Here is a 10,079-nt window from a genome sequence, read left to right as displayed (position 1 = left end):
TCAGTCGGTCGCCCAGGCTGGAGTGCAGTGGCATAATCTCGGCTCACTGCAAGCTCCCCCTCCTGGGTTCATGCCATTCTCCTGGCTCAGCCTCCCAAGTAGCTGGGACTACTGGTGCCTGCCACCTTGCCCGGCTAATTTTTTGTATTTTTAGTAGAGATGGGGTTTCACCGTGTTAGCCAGGATGATCTCCATCTCCTGACCTTGTGATCCGCCTGCCTTGGCCTCCTAAAGTGCTGGGATTACAGGCGTGAGCCACCGCACCCAGCTTTCCTGAGACTTTTAAATTCATGATAGCCTGTTTCATCACCCTATGCAGTTGTCAGCTAAATAGTCCTACATTTGCATATTAAAGGAAAGAACTCTTAGGTGAAAAACAGATAGCAAAATTTGCATCTCAAAGTACCAAGAGACAGTTTGGTGTGCTAGAGGGAAATTAAAATGGATTTAATCTGCCAATTAAACAAAATTATAGAAGTCTATTATAAAATCCTTTTAAATACACACACACACACACACACACATCCTATAGCTTTTACTTCAGAACTTTAGCCATGAGATAAATACAAATTCACCAGCTTGCAAAAAAAAAGAAAAAAGAAAAAAAGAAAAAAACGTTAGATCCAAACAGTGGTTTTTATCTCAGCAGAAAAGTAAAAGCAGATTTAAAGCAGGCAGAAAATACAGAGAAGAGTACTTAGGAACTCTATGGTGTACAGGTCAACCTTAGGGCTCTTTTCCTTAATGTAAATGTGCACAAGGATCATTTTATTTCCATTTTACATAATATCTGGCAAGTAGAGGCACCATAAAACCAACAGAGTGCCCAAAATGGGGTCATTCTCCTTGTTTTCTCCTCATTCTTAGAATACTTGTTTCCCACTTTTTTTTTTTTTCTTAAAAGTAGGAACTTAGCTGTGGCCTATGGTTTTTGTGTGGTGGATCAATGTGTGCTGCTTGTGGGTAGGACTCCACTGTGTGTCACCACTGAGTCGTTTCCACCCTTTTACATGTCTCAGTTTCTCTCTCCAGAGGTGTATTACCTTTGAGAGGGCTCAAAAGGATGAGTGATCAGTCCTTATATGCATTCCTGGACAAACTATTTTTAAAATTAATTTTTGTTGGGGATTTCCCCATAGGGCTGCTGCATGTCATAGGATATCAACCCCCCAGATACTCCCACGAGGCCCCAGTCACCCAGGAGCAACTTTTGACTGGGAGGAGCAAATGCCTTTTCTCTTCCGAGCTTAGAAAACTCAGTCTCTCATTTACCTATGAAAACAACAGTTCAATTCGTCACACAAATGCGCAGACAAGCCAAATCAAGATTAATTTTGGGAGAAAAAGCAATAAAGAAAACCCTTTAGAATGTGTCTCTGAACTAGAATTAGAATCCTTAAACAACAACTTCCTAGGAGAAAAACCAGCTCACACTAAACCAAGGACTGTCAACCAAAGAGAGATCTGGGGCTCAGGAGGACTTACCAGTTCCAGCGGGGGAGAAGCTAGAAGTCTGGGAGGCTTCAATGGGCCCCACTGGTATCTTAGCTCCGAGTTCAGGCAACTCCTTTGGGGTCCTGAGTCTTCTCTGAGGCCCCACGTTGGGTGCCAAATTATTGTTGATGAAAAGAGTCAAACTCTGTAAAATATTTGAAGAGATTTATTGTGAGCCAAATATGAGTGACCATAGCCAGTGACACAGCCCTCAGGAGGTCCTGAGAACATGTGCTCAAGGAGGTCGGGGTGCAGCTTGGTTTAATACATTTTAAGGAGGCATGAGACTTCAAGTTAAGTTCATTTAAGAAATAAATTTGTTTGATCCAGAAAGGCAGGAAAACTCAAAGAGAGGGAGGGTGGTTCTAGGCTATAGGTCAATTTAAACATTTTCTGGTTGACAATTGGTTGAGTTTGTCCAAAGACCTGGAATTAAAGAATGTCTTGGTTAAGAGGTTGTGGAGACTAATGTTTTATCATGCAGATGAAGCATCTGGATATGGTAGGAGGCTTCAGCGAGGAGACTGTAAAATGTTTCTTATCAGATGTAAAGTCTGTGTTGATGTTAATGCAGGAGGATAATGAGGCATGTTTGGCCTCTACTTCCCCTTATGGCCTGAACCAGTCTTTCAGGTTAAAAGCCCTGGCTGAGAAGGAAGTCCATTTGGATGATTTGGTGGTTGGGGGCGGGGGGTGCCTTAGAATTATTTTTTGGTTTACCAAGTCTTGTGAACCATCAAGCCTCCCTCAGGCCCAGACTGGGAATTGCCAATTTTGTTAGGTGTGGTGGTAATACTATGGGAATGTTTAAAAAATAGGCCTTATTGTTAAACATACTCGAGTAAAGAATTTATCTACTGGGATGCTTTAAAATTAGTCTGGAAAAAAGGAAAACGAAAGGCACGTCTGGGACGAAGCACAGACTTTTTGCTGTTGTTGTGTGTCCGGAATTGGTGGGCTCTTGGTCTCCCTGACTTCAAGAATGATGCTACAGGACCCTCGCGGTGAGTGTTAACAGTTCTTAAAGATGGTGTGTCCAGAGTTTGTTCCTTCTTCCCAGTGTGTTCGTGGTCTCCCTGGCTTCAGAAGCGAAGCTGCAGACCTTCACAGTGAGTGTTACAACTTATAAAGAAAGCATGGACTCAAAGAGTAAGCAGCAACAAAATTTATTGCAAAGAGCAAAACAATAAAGCTCCCACAGTGTGGAAGGGAACCCTAGTAGGTTGCCGTTGGCTGGGGCAGCCTGCTTTAATTCCCTTATCTGACCCCACCCACATCCTGCTGATTGGTCCATTTTACAGAGAACTGATTGGTCCGTTTTCACAGAGCGCTGATTGGTGGGTTTACAATCCTTGAGCTAGACACAGAGTGCTAGAAAAGTTTTCCAAGTCCTCACTAGGTTAGCTAGACACAGAGTTAGCTAGATACAGAGTACCGATTGGTGTATTTACAAACCTTGAGCTAGACAAAGAGTACTGATTGGTGTATTTACAAACCCTGAGCTAGACACAGAGTGCTGACTGGTGTATTTAGGATCCTCTAGGTAGACATAAAAGTTCAAGTCCCCACCAGATTAGCTAGATACAGAGTGCTAATTAGTGCACATACAATACTCCAGCTAGATTTAAAAGTTCTCCAAGTCCCCACCAGACTCAGAAGCCAAGCCGGCTTCACCCAGTGGATCTCACACCGGGGCTGCAGGTGGAGCTGCCCATCAGTACCTAGCTGTCCACCCGCACTCCTCAACTCCTGAGCAGTAGACCGGACCGGGCGGCGCCCCCGGGGCGGCTCCGGCAGCGGTGGAGCCCACTGCGCGGGGGGCGGTTTCGGGCATGGCGGGCTGCAGGTCCCGAGCCCTGCCCCGCGGGGAGGCAGCTAAACCCGGCGAGAATTTGAGTGCAGCGCGGAGGGGCCGGCACTGCTGGGGGAGCCGGCGCAACCTCCGGAGCTGCTGGCCCGGGTACAAAGCCCCTCACTGCCCTGGGCCGGCGGCGCCGGCCGGCCGCTACGTGTGCGGAGCCCGCCGAACCCGCGCCCGCCGGAACTCGCGCTGGCCCGCGAGCAACCCCGGTTCCCGCCTGCGTCTCTTCCTGCACACCTCCCCGCAAGCAGAGGGAGGCACTCCGGCCTCAGCTAGCCCAGAGAGGGGCTCCTACGGTGCCGTGGCGAGCTGAAGGGCTCCTCAAGCCCCGCCAGAGTGGACGTCGAGGCCGAGGAGGTGCTGAGAGTGAGGGCTGTTAGCACACTGTCACCTCTCAGCTGTTGTTTTAAAGCAAAAGGCAGGCTCCAAGGGAAGCTGGCTGTCGGGTGGGTTCCCGTTCTCTGTACCCTTTCTAGCTTGACAGCTCCATAATAAAACCTGCAGCGCTACAGGGGCCTCTCCTGTAGCGCTCCCGCGGGGGCGGCCAGTGGGGCCCCAGCTGCGAGGAGGGCCGGGGCTCGCGAGCTTCGGTCCCCCACTTCCAGCCCCCCGGGCCCCTGGCGGGGCTCTGCGTTGCCGGGGTGGGGCGTCTGCTGCAGTCGCCGAGCACCAGGTCATCCAAGGTCCTGCCGCCCGGCCGGGGCGGAGCCAGGGACGCCCGGCCTTCCTGCTTCCTGCGTCCTCGGCCCGCCTCTTTCCCGCCGCCGCCTGGATGGGACGCGGTAGGCGCAGCCCTGCTCCGGGCGGGGTTGGGGCGGAAGGTGGGGTCAGCTGGGGCCCAAGGGGGATTGGGGAGGCGCGCGGGAGAAGGCGCCAGGGAGGGGGTGCGCGGGAGGCGGGTGAGCCGGGCGCCGGCCCTGGGGGCCCGGGCGGGAGGAGGAGCCAGGGGGGTCGGGGTTCGGGGGACGCGGGGAGGGAAAGGCGCGCGGGAGATGAGGTAAACCCAAGGGGTCGGAGGGGCGACCTGGGGCGGGGTGGGGCCACGCCTGGGGTAGGCCACGCCTGGGGGAGGCCGGGAAAGGACCCAGGCGCTGGGGGTCGCGGGGCAGCGGGCCGGTCCTACCCTTAGGTGTCTGAGGCCGTCCCCCACACCGCCGCGGTGTGCTTTCAGCGGCCCCGTCTTCTTCCTGGCCTGCTCCGGGCACTGCTCCTGGTTGGATGTCACACGCGTGACTCCTGCAGCGTCCGCGCACAGGGAAACCCTCTCTGCCTCAACCAGACCTCCCGCCAGCCTCCGCCACAGGCTCAGCCCACTGTCCTGTGTGGGCTTGGTGCAAAACTCGGGTGAAGAAAACCTCCTGGGATGCCCAGCCGGGAGCCTCTCTCAAAGTCCCACACTCTCTCCATCCAGGAGAGCCGGTGGGATAGGTCTCTTTGAAATTCCTTCCTTCCTTTCCTTCCTTTCCTTCCCTTCCTTCCCTTCCTTCCCTTTTTTTTATTTTCTTTCTTTTCTTTTTTTCCTCTTTTTTCCAGTTTTTTTCCATATAGCTAGTGATCAAATCCCACTTTTTTTTAGAAGGCTTTTACACCAGTAGTTTTCAAACTGTGGTCCCAGGACCAGCAGCACTGCCTTCCCTGAGATCTGCTAGAAATGCGGGTTCCCCATTCCCACCCTGACCTTCTAAATCCTAAACGTTGCGGGTGGGTCCCCATACTTGTCTTTAGCAGGCCCTCCTGGTGGTTCTGACCATTGATCTGAAACCTTAGGGCTTTGAGGAGTATGAACTGAGGGTGAAGATGGGCCAGGTGCCCTGTGATGATAATGCATAACTCCATTTAATCTTCACAGCCCTATACAGTAGGTAATATTACCCCATTTCGCAGATTAGGCAACGGAGGTACAGAAAGTTTTAATTTTTCCAAGGTCACAGACCTAGAAAGGGGAGGAGCTGGGATTCCAACCTTGGGTTATGGCTCCAGAACATTCCCACTGAGGCGAGGTCCCCTGTGAAGGTAGGGAGGGGTGAAGCCCAGAGGCCCTGGCGGCCTCCCTGCCAGGCAGAAACCATTAGTTCCAGAATCGTGACCAGCCAGGTGCGTGGTCAGCAGTGGCCCTGCCTGCCTGCCTTTGGGCGAGCCCTGGTCTGTGTAAGCTGCTGGGACCAGGCCCCAGGGCAGGATGTGTTCACATTGGGGTGCTGACTGGGCGCCCAGAGTCCTGGGTCCAAGGCCAGCCTCACAGGGTGACACAGGGATGCTTCTGAGTGATAGAGTATCCGTTTCCTCTTCAGTCTGATGGGGGCGGACACGCCCCAACCCCATGCTGGCAGCTGGGAGGGTGGGCAGCCTCAGACTCAGGCACGGCTCTGACCTGTGGCCCCAGGTGGGCCACTACCTGTCCTGCCCAGCCCCTTTCAAGGCACAAGGGTCTCTGACCACTGCCCCATAGCAGGGTTTCTCAGCCTCCCTACTACTGACATTTGGGGTGGGGCAGTTCTTTGTTGTGGGGGGCTGTCCTGTATCACCCTCTCTGTCGGGACAACCAAAACTATGTGCAGACATTGCCCGATGTCCTCTGTGGGGACCTTGGAGGCAATGCCTCCACTGACATCTTGGCTTCTCCCTGGGGCTCTGGGATGAGAGGTTTCCTGGTCCACAGCCTACTTACCCACAGAAGCCTACTACAGCCTGTGCTCGGTTGTTAATCTGCACAAGCTGGCAGTGACACAGGGACATTGGAGCATGTTCTCCTTGCAAACACTCCAACGTTCAGGTGGAGCTCAGGGGCCTTTGGCCATGTCCACAGCAGTGAGATCCCCCACCCTGCAAGGGGCACAGAGCAGGCGGGAATGACTGGTGCTGACACCAGCTGGGTCCTGCTCCCGGGTTACCCTGGCCAGGCCCTCCTCTGGTACCATGCGCAGTGAGGGTGGACCCAGGGCTGGGGCTCTCTAGGTCCAGCTGCATGCGTGTTCCCAGCACAAATCACGGATCAGGGCTGCGCCAGCACCTGCCACTCTGGTGTTTGCTGTCACCAGGCATAGTGGCTATGCACTCTTGGGTTAACTTCCTCAGGCACGTGTGTAAGTGACTCACCAGGACTGGGGCTGAGTGAGGATGTGTGGCCTGAAGTGGTCACTGCCCAGTTGCCTCTGGCAGGGGCAGACCCAGAGCCCTGTGGCTATGTTCCAGGCCCTTCTGCCCACCCCTTGCCCTAGTGGTAGTGAGGTGAGGTGCCTCACACCATTCATTTATTTATATTTAAAATTTTTTTTGACACCTAATAGATGTACATATTTTTGAGGTGTCTGTGATAATTTAACACATTCATGTAACTTGTAAAGATCAAATCAGTGCAATGTAGACATCCATCATTTTAGAGATTGGTCTTTTATTCCAGAAACATTTGAATTATAGCTATTTTGAAATATAAAAATAGATTATTGTAAACTATAGTCACCCTATTGATTCATCAAACACTATTTCTTATTTCTTCCATCAAACCATGTATTTCTAGCCATTAACCACCCTCCCTTCTTCCCCCTGTCCCCCCACAGGCTTTAGTAAGCAGTGAACTCTCTACCTCCTTGAGATCCCCTCCTTCAGCTCCCACATATGAGTGAGGCCATGTGAAGTTTGTCTTTCTGTCCACAGCTTATTTCACTGAATGTAATGACCTCCAGTTCCATCCATGTTGTTGCAAATGACAGGATCTCATTCTTCTTTATGGCTGAATAGTACTCCGTTGTGTATATGTACCACATCTTCTTTATTCTTTCATCTGGTATGGAAACTTAGGTTGATCCATATCTTAGCTATTGTGAATAGTGCTGCAAGAAACATGGGGTACAGATATCTCTTCAATATCCTGGTTTTCTTTCTTTTGGATATGTCCCCATGAGTGGGATTGCTGGATCATACAGTAGTTCTGTTGTTAGGGGTTTTGTTTTTGTTTTTGTTTTTTCAGAGATGGAGTCTCGCTCTGTTGCCCAGGCTGGAGTGCAGTGGCACAATCTCAGCTCACTACAACCCCCACCTCCTGGGTTCAACTGATTCTCATGCCTCAGCCTCCCAAGGTAGCTGGAACTACAGGCGTGTGTCACCACACCCAGCTAATTGTTTGTATTTTAGTAGAGATGGAATTTCAGCATGTTGGCCAGACTGGTCTCAAACTCCTGGCTTCAAGTGATCCTCCCACCTCGGCCTCCCAAAGTGCTGGGATTACAGGCGTGAGCCACCGCATCTGGCTTGCTTTTAGTTTTCAAAGGAACTTCCATACTGTTCTCCATAGTGGCTGAACTAATTTACATTCCCACTAACAGTGTACAAGGAATACTTTCTCCACATCCTTGCCAGTGTCCATTATTCCCTGTCTTTTTTACAAAAGCCATTTAAAATGGGGTGGGATGATATCTCATTGTGGTTTTGACTTGCATTTCTTTCATGATTAATGATGTTGAGTACTTTTTGCATATATGTGAGCCATTTTTGTCTTCTTTTGAGAAATGTCTATTCAGATCTTTTGGCCATATTTTAATTGGATTTTTTTTTCTTTTTTCTTTTTTGCTATTGAGTTGTTTGAATTCCTGGTACTATATATTCTGGTTATTAATCCCTTGTCAGATGAGTGGTTTCAGATATTTTCTCCCATTCTGTGCATTGTTTTTTCGCTTTGTTGATTGTTTCCTTTGCCTTGCAGAAACTTTTTAGCTTGATGTAATCCCATTTGTCTATTTTTGCTTTGGTTGCCTGTGCTTTTGAGGTCTTACACAAAAAGTCTTTGCCCAGACCGATGTCCTGCAAAATTTCCCCAATATTTTCTACTAGTAGTTTCATGGTTTTAAATCATATAAGCGTTTAATCCATTTTGATGTGATTTTTTAACATAGTGAGAAATAGGGGTCCAGTTTCATTCTTCCGCATATGGATATCCAGTTTTCCCAGTCCATCTATTGAAGAGACTCTCCTTTCCCCAGAGTATGTTTCTTGTGCATTTGTCAAAAATGAGTTGGCTGTAAGTGTGTGGATTTATATCTAGGTTCTCTCTTCTGTCCATTGGCTTATGTGTCTGCCAGTACCATGCTGATTTGGTTACTATAGCTTTGTAGTTTATTTTGAAGTTGCTATGATGGCTCCAGCTTTATTCTTTTTGCTCAGGATTGCTTTGGCTATTTGTGGTCTATTGTAGTTACACGTAAATTTTAGAATTGTTTTTTTCTATTTCTGTGAAGAATGACATTGGTATTTTGGTAATGATTGTGCGATTCTGTAAATTGCTTTGGGTGAAATTGTCATTTTCATTGAAATTCTTCCATTCCTCAAGCATAATGTATCTTTCCATCGGCTTTCATTTTTATTTCCCTAACACCTTCTCAGGTGGCTGTCTAGGCTTCCTTTGTGTTTCTCCAGCTGAGCTCTTGTTCCCATCCTGTGTCAGTTTCTCCATGGTTTTCTCTGTAGGAGTTCTTCATTCTTTTTTGTGCACTTATCCTTTGTCTCTTGTATTGGGTCCAACTATTATCTCCTAGGCTTTTGCTTGCTTTTAAATTTTATTTAGAAGTTTTGTCCTACAGAATATTTAAACTTTGATGTAGCTAAAGTAATCATTTTTCCCCTCTGATTTTTGCTTTCAGTTGTGTGTATGTGTGTGTGTGTGTCCCTTACCCTTAAGGAATTTGAATCCCTGATTTTGTGTGTGTGTGTGCACACGCGTGTGCATGCACGTGTGTGTGTGTATGTGTGTGTTTCCCTTAAGGAGTTTAAATCCCTGATTTAGGTTCAAAATTTTTTCCGACTGTCCACTTCCCTGGTTGATCAGGACATCCAAGCCCTGCCTTTCTGGCAGAGGGAGCCGGGAAAAGTTAACCTCTCTTTGTTCCTGTCCATAAGCCTTGGGCATCTGGGTGCCTGTAGCATTGCTCAGGTGACCGCTGGCCTTGGCAAGAACAGTTTGCATCAAGAGAAGAGGAGGGGAGGTGAGAACACACTGTGGACATGATTCTTTGTATAATTTTTTTTGCCATTAAGAGAAGGAGGGGAATGAAGTGAGAGCTAGCTTGAGGTCAAGGCTGGGTTTATAGAGGCAGATCCTAGAGCAAGTTTCTGTTCTCATCAGATGATCCCACAGAGGTAGAGGGGAGAAACTGAGGAGGCGGGAGAGAGGGGTTCCTTGTAGGTGGGACCCCTTGAGAGGACTCCAGTAGGGGTCTCTTTTAATCCTCTGTTTCCTCTTCTGTGTAAAGTGGTCAGTAATAAGCTAGCCTTCCCACGGTCCCGTGAGGATTAAAGGAGGTAAAGCCATACTGCACAGGTCATCAGTAGCTGTGTCTGTTATTTTTGGAAAAGATTAGGGATCTGGCACTGCAGGGACCCCATGATTCCTACCCTGTTCTGCCAAGCGTGCGTCCTTCTCATGGTTCTGGGGCTGCCACCCTGAGAAGCAGAGTGGGGCCTGGAGAGCCAGCCAACAGCTCAGCTCTGTGTAGTACAGGTTCCTCCCAGTGTGGGCAGGGTCCAAGTCCTCCTCCTCTCCTTTCCTCTCCACTAGCTGTCTCTCCATGATGGCCAGGCTTCCAGTGTGGGCCTGGCTCAGTTTTACCAGCATTGCTACAGAGGATGTGATGGGAATTTAAAGAAAATGGCTGGTCTGGCCGGAGGGGTCAGACTAGAAGGTTGACGACGAGAAGGTCATGAGGAAGGTGGAATGGGTTTTGCTGTTAGGACC

General features: G+C 49.4%; 1 protein-coding gene across 3 annotated transcripts in view; it reads left to right on the top strand.

The window, feature by feature from the left end:
- The first annotated feature begins 3,948 nt into the window (after positions 1–3,948).
- SLC41A3 (solute carrier family 41 member 3) overlaps positions 3,949–10,079 on the top strand; it is a 74,328-nt gene continuing 68,197 nt past the window's right edge. Inside the window, exon 1 of one of the 3 annotated variants that reach the window (XM_031663054.1) lies at positions 3,949–4,137. The gene's annotated coding sequence lies outside the window, so the exon portion shown is untranslated. Of the gene's footprint in view, positions 4,177–4,227; positions 4,353–10,079 lie in introns of those variants that run through there. The other 2 variants (XM_031663055.1, XM_031663056.1) reach the window with 2 other exon arrangements.

Source organism: Papio anubis, chromosome 2 (genome assembly GCF_008728515.1).
Source record: "Papio anubis isolate 15944 chromosome 2, Panubis1.0, whole genome shotgun sequence".
In the NCBI taxonomy this organism is placed as follows: Eukaryota; Metazoa; Chordata; class Mammalia; order Primates; family Cercopithecidae; genus Papio; species Papio anubis.
The sequence above is the reverse complement of the archived record's forward strand: the minus strand, read 5'-3'. Positions and strand labels throughout refer to the sequence as shown.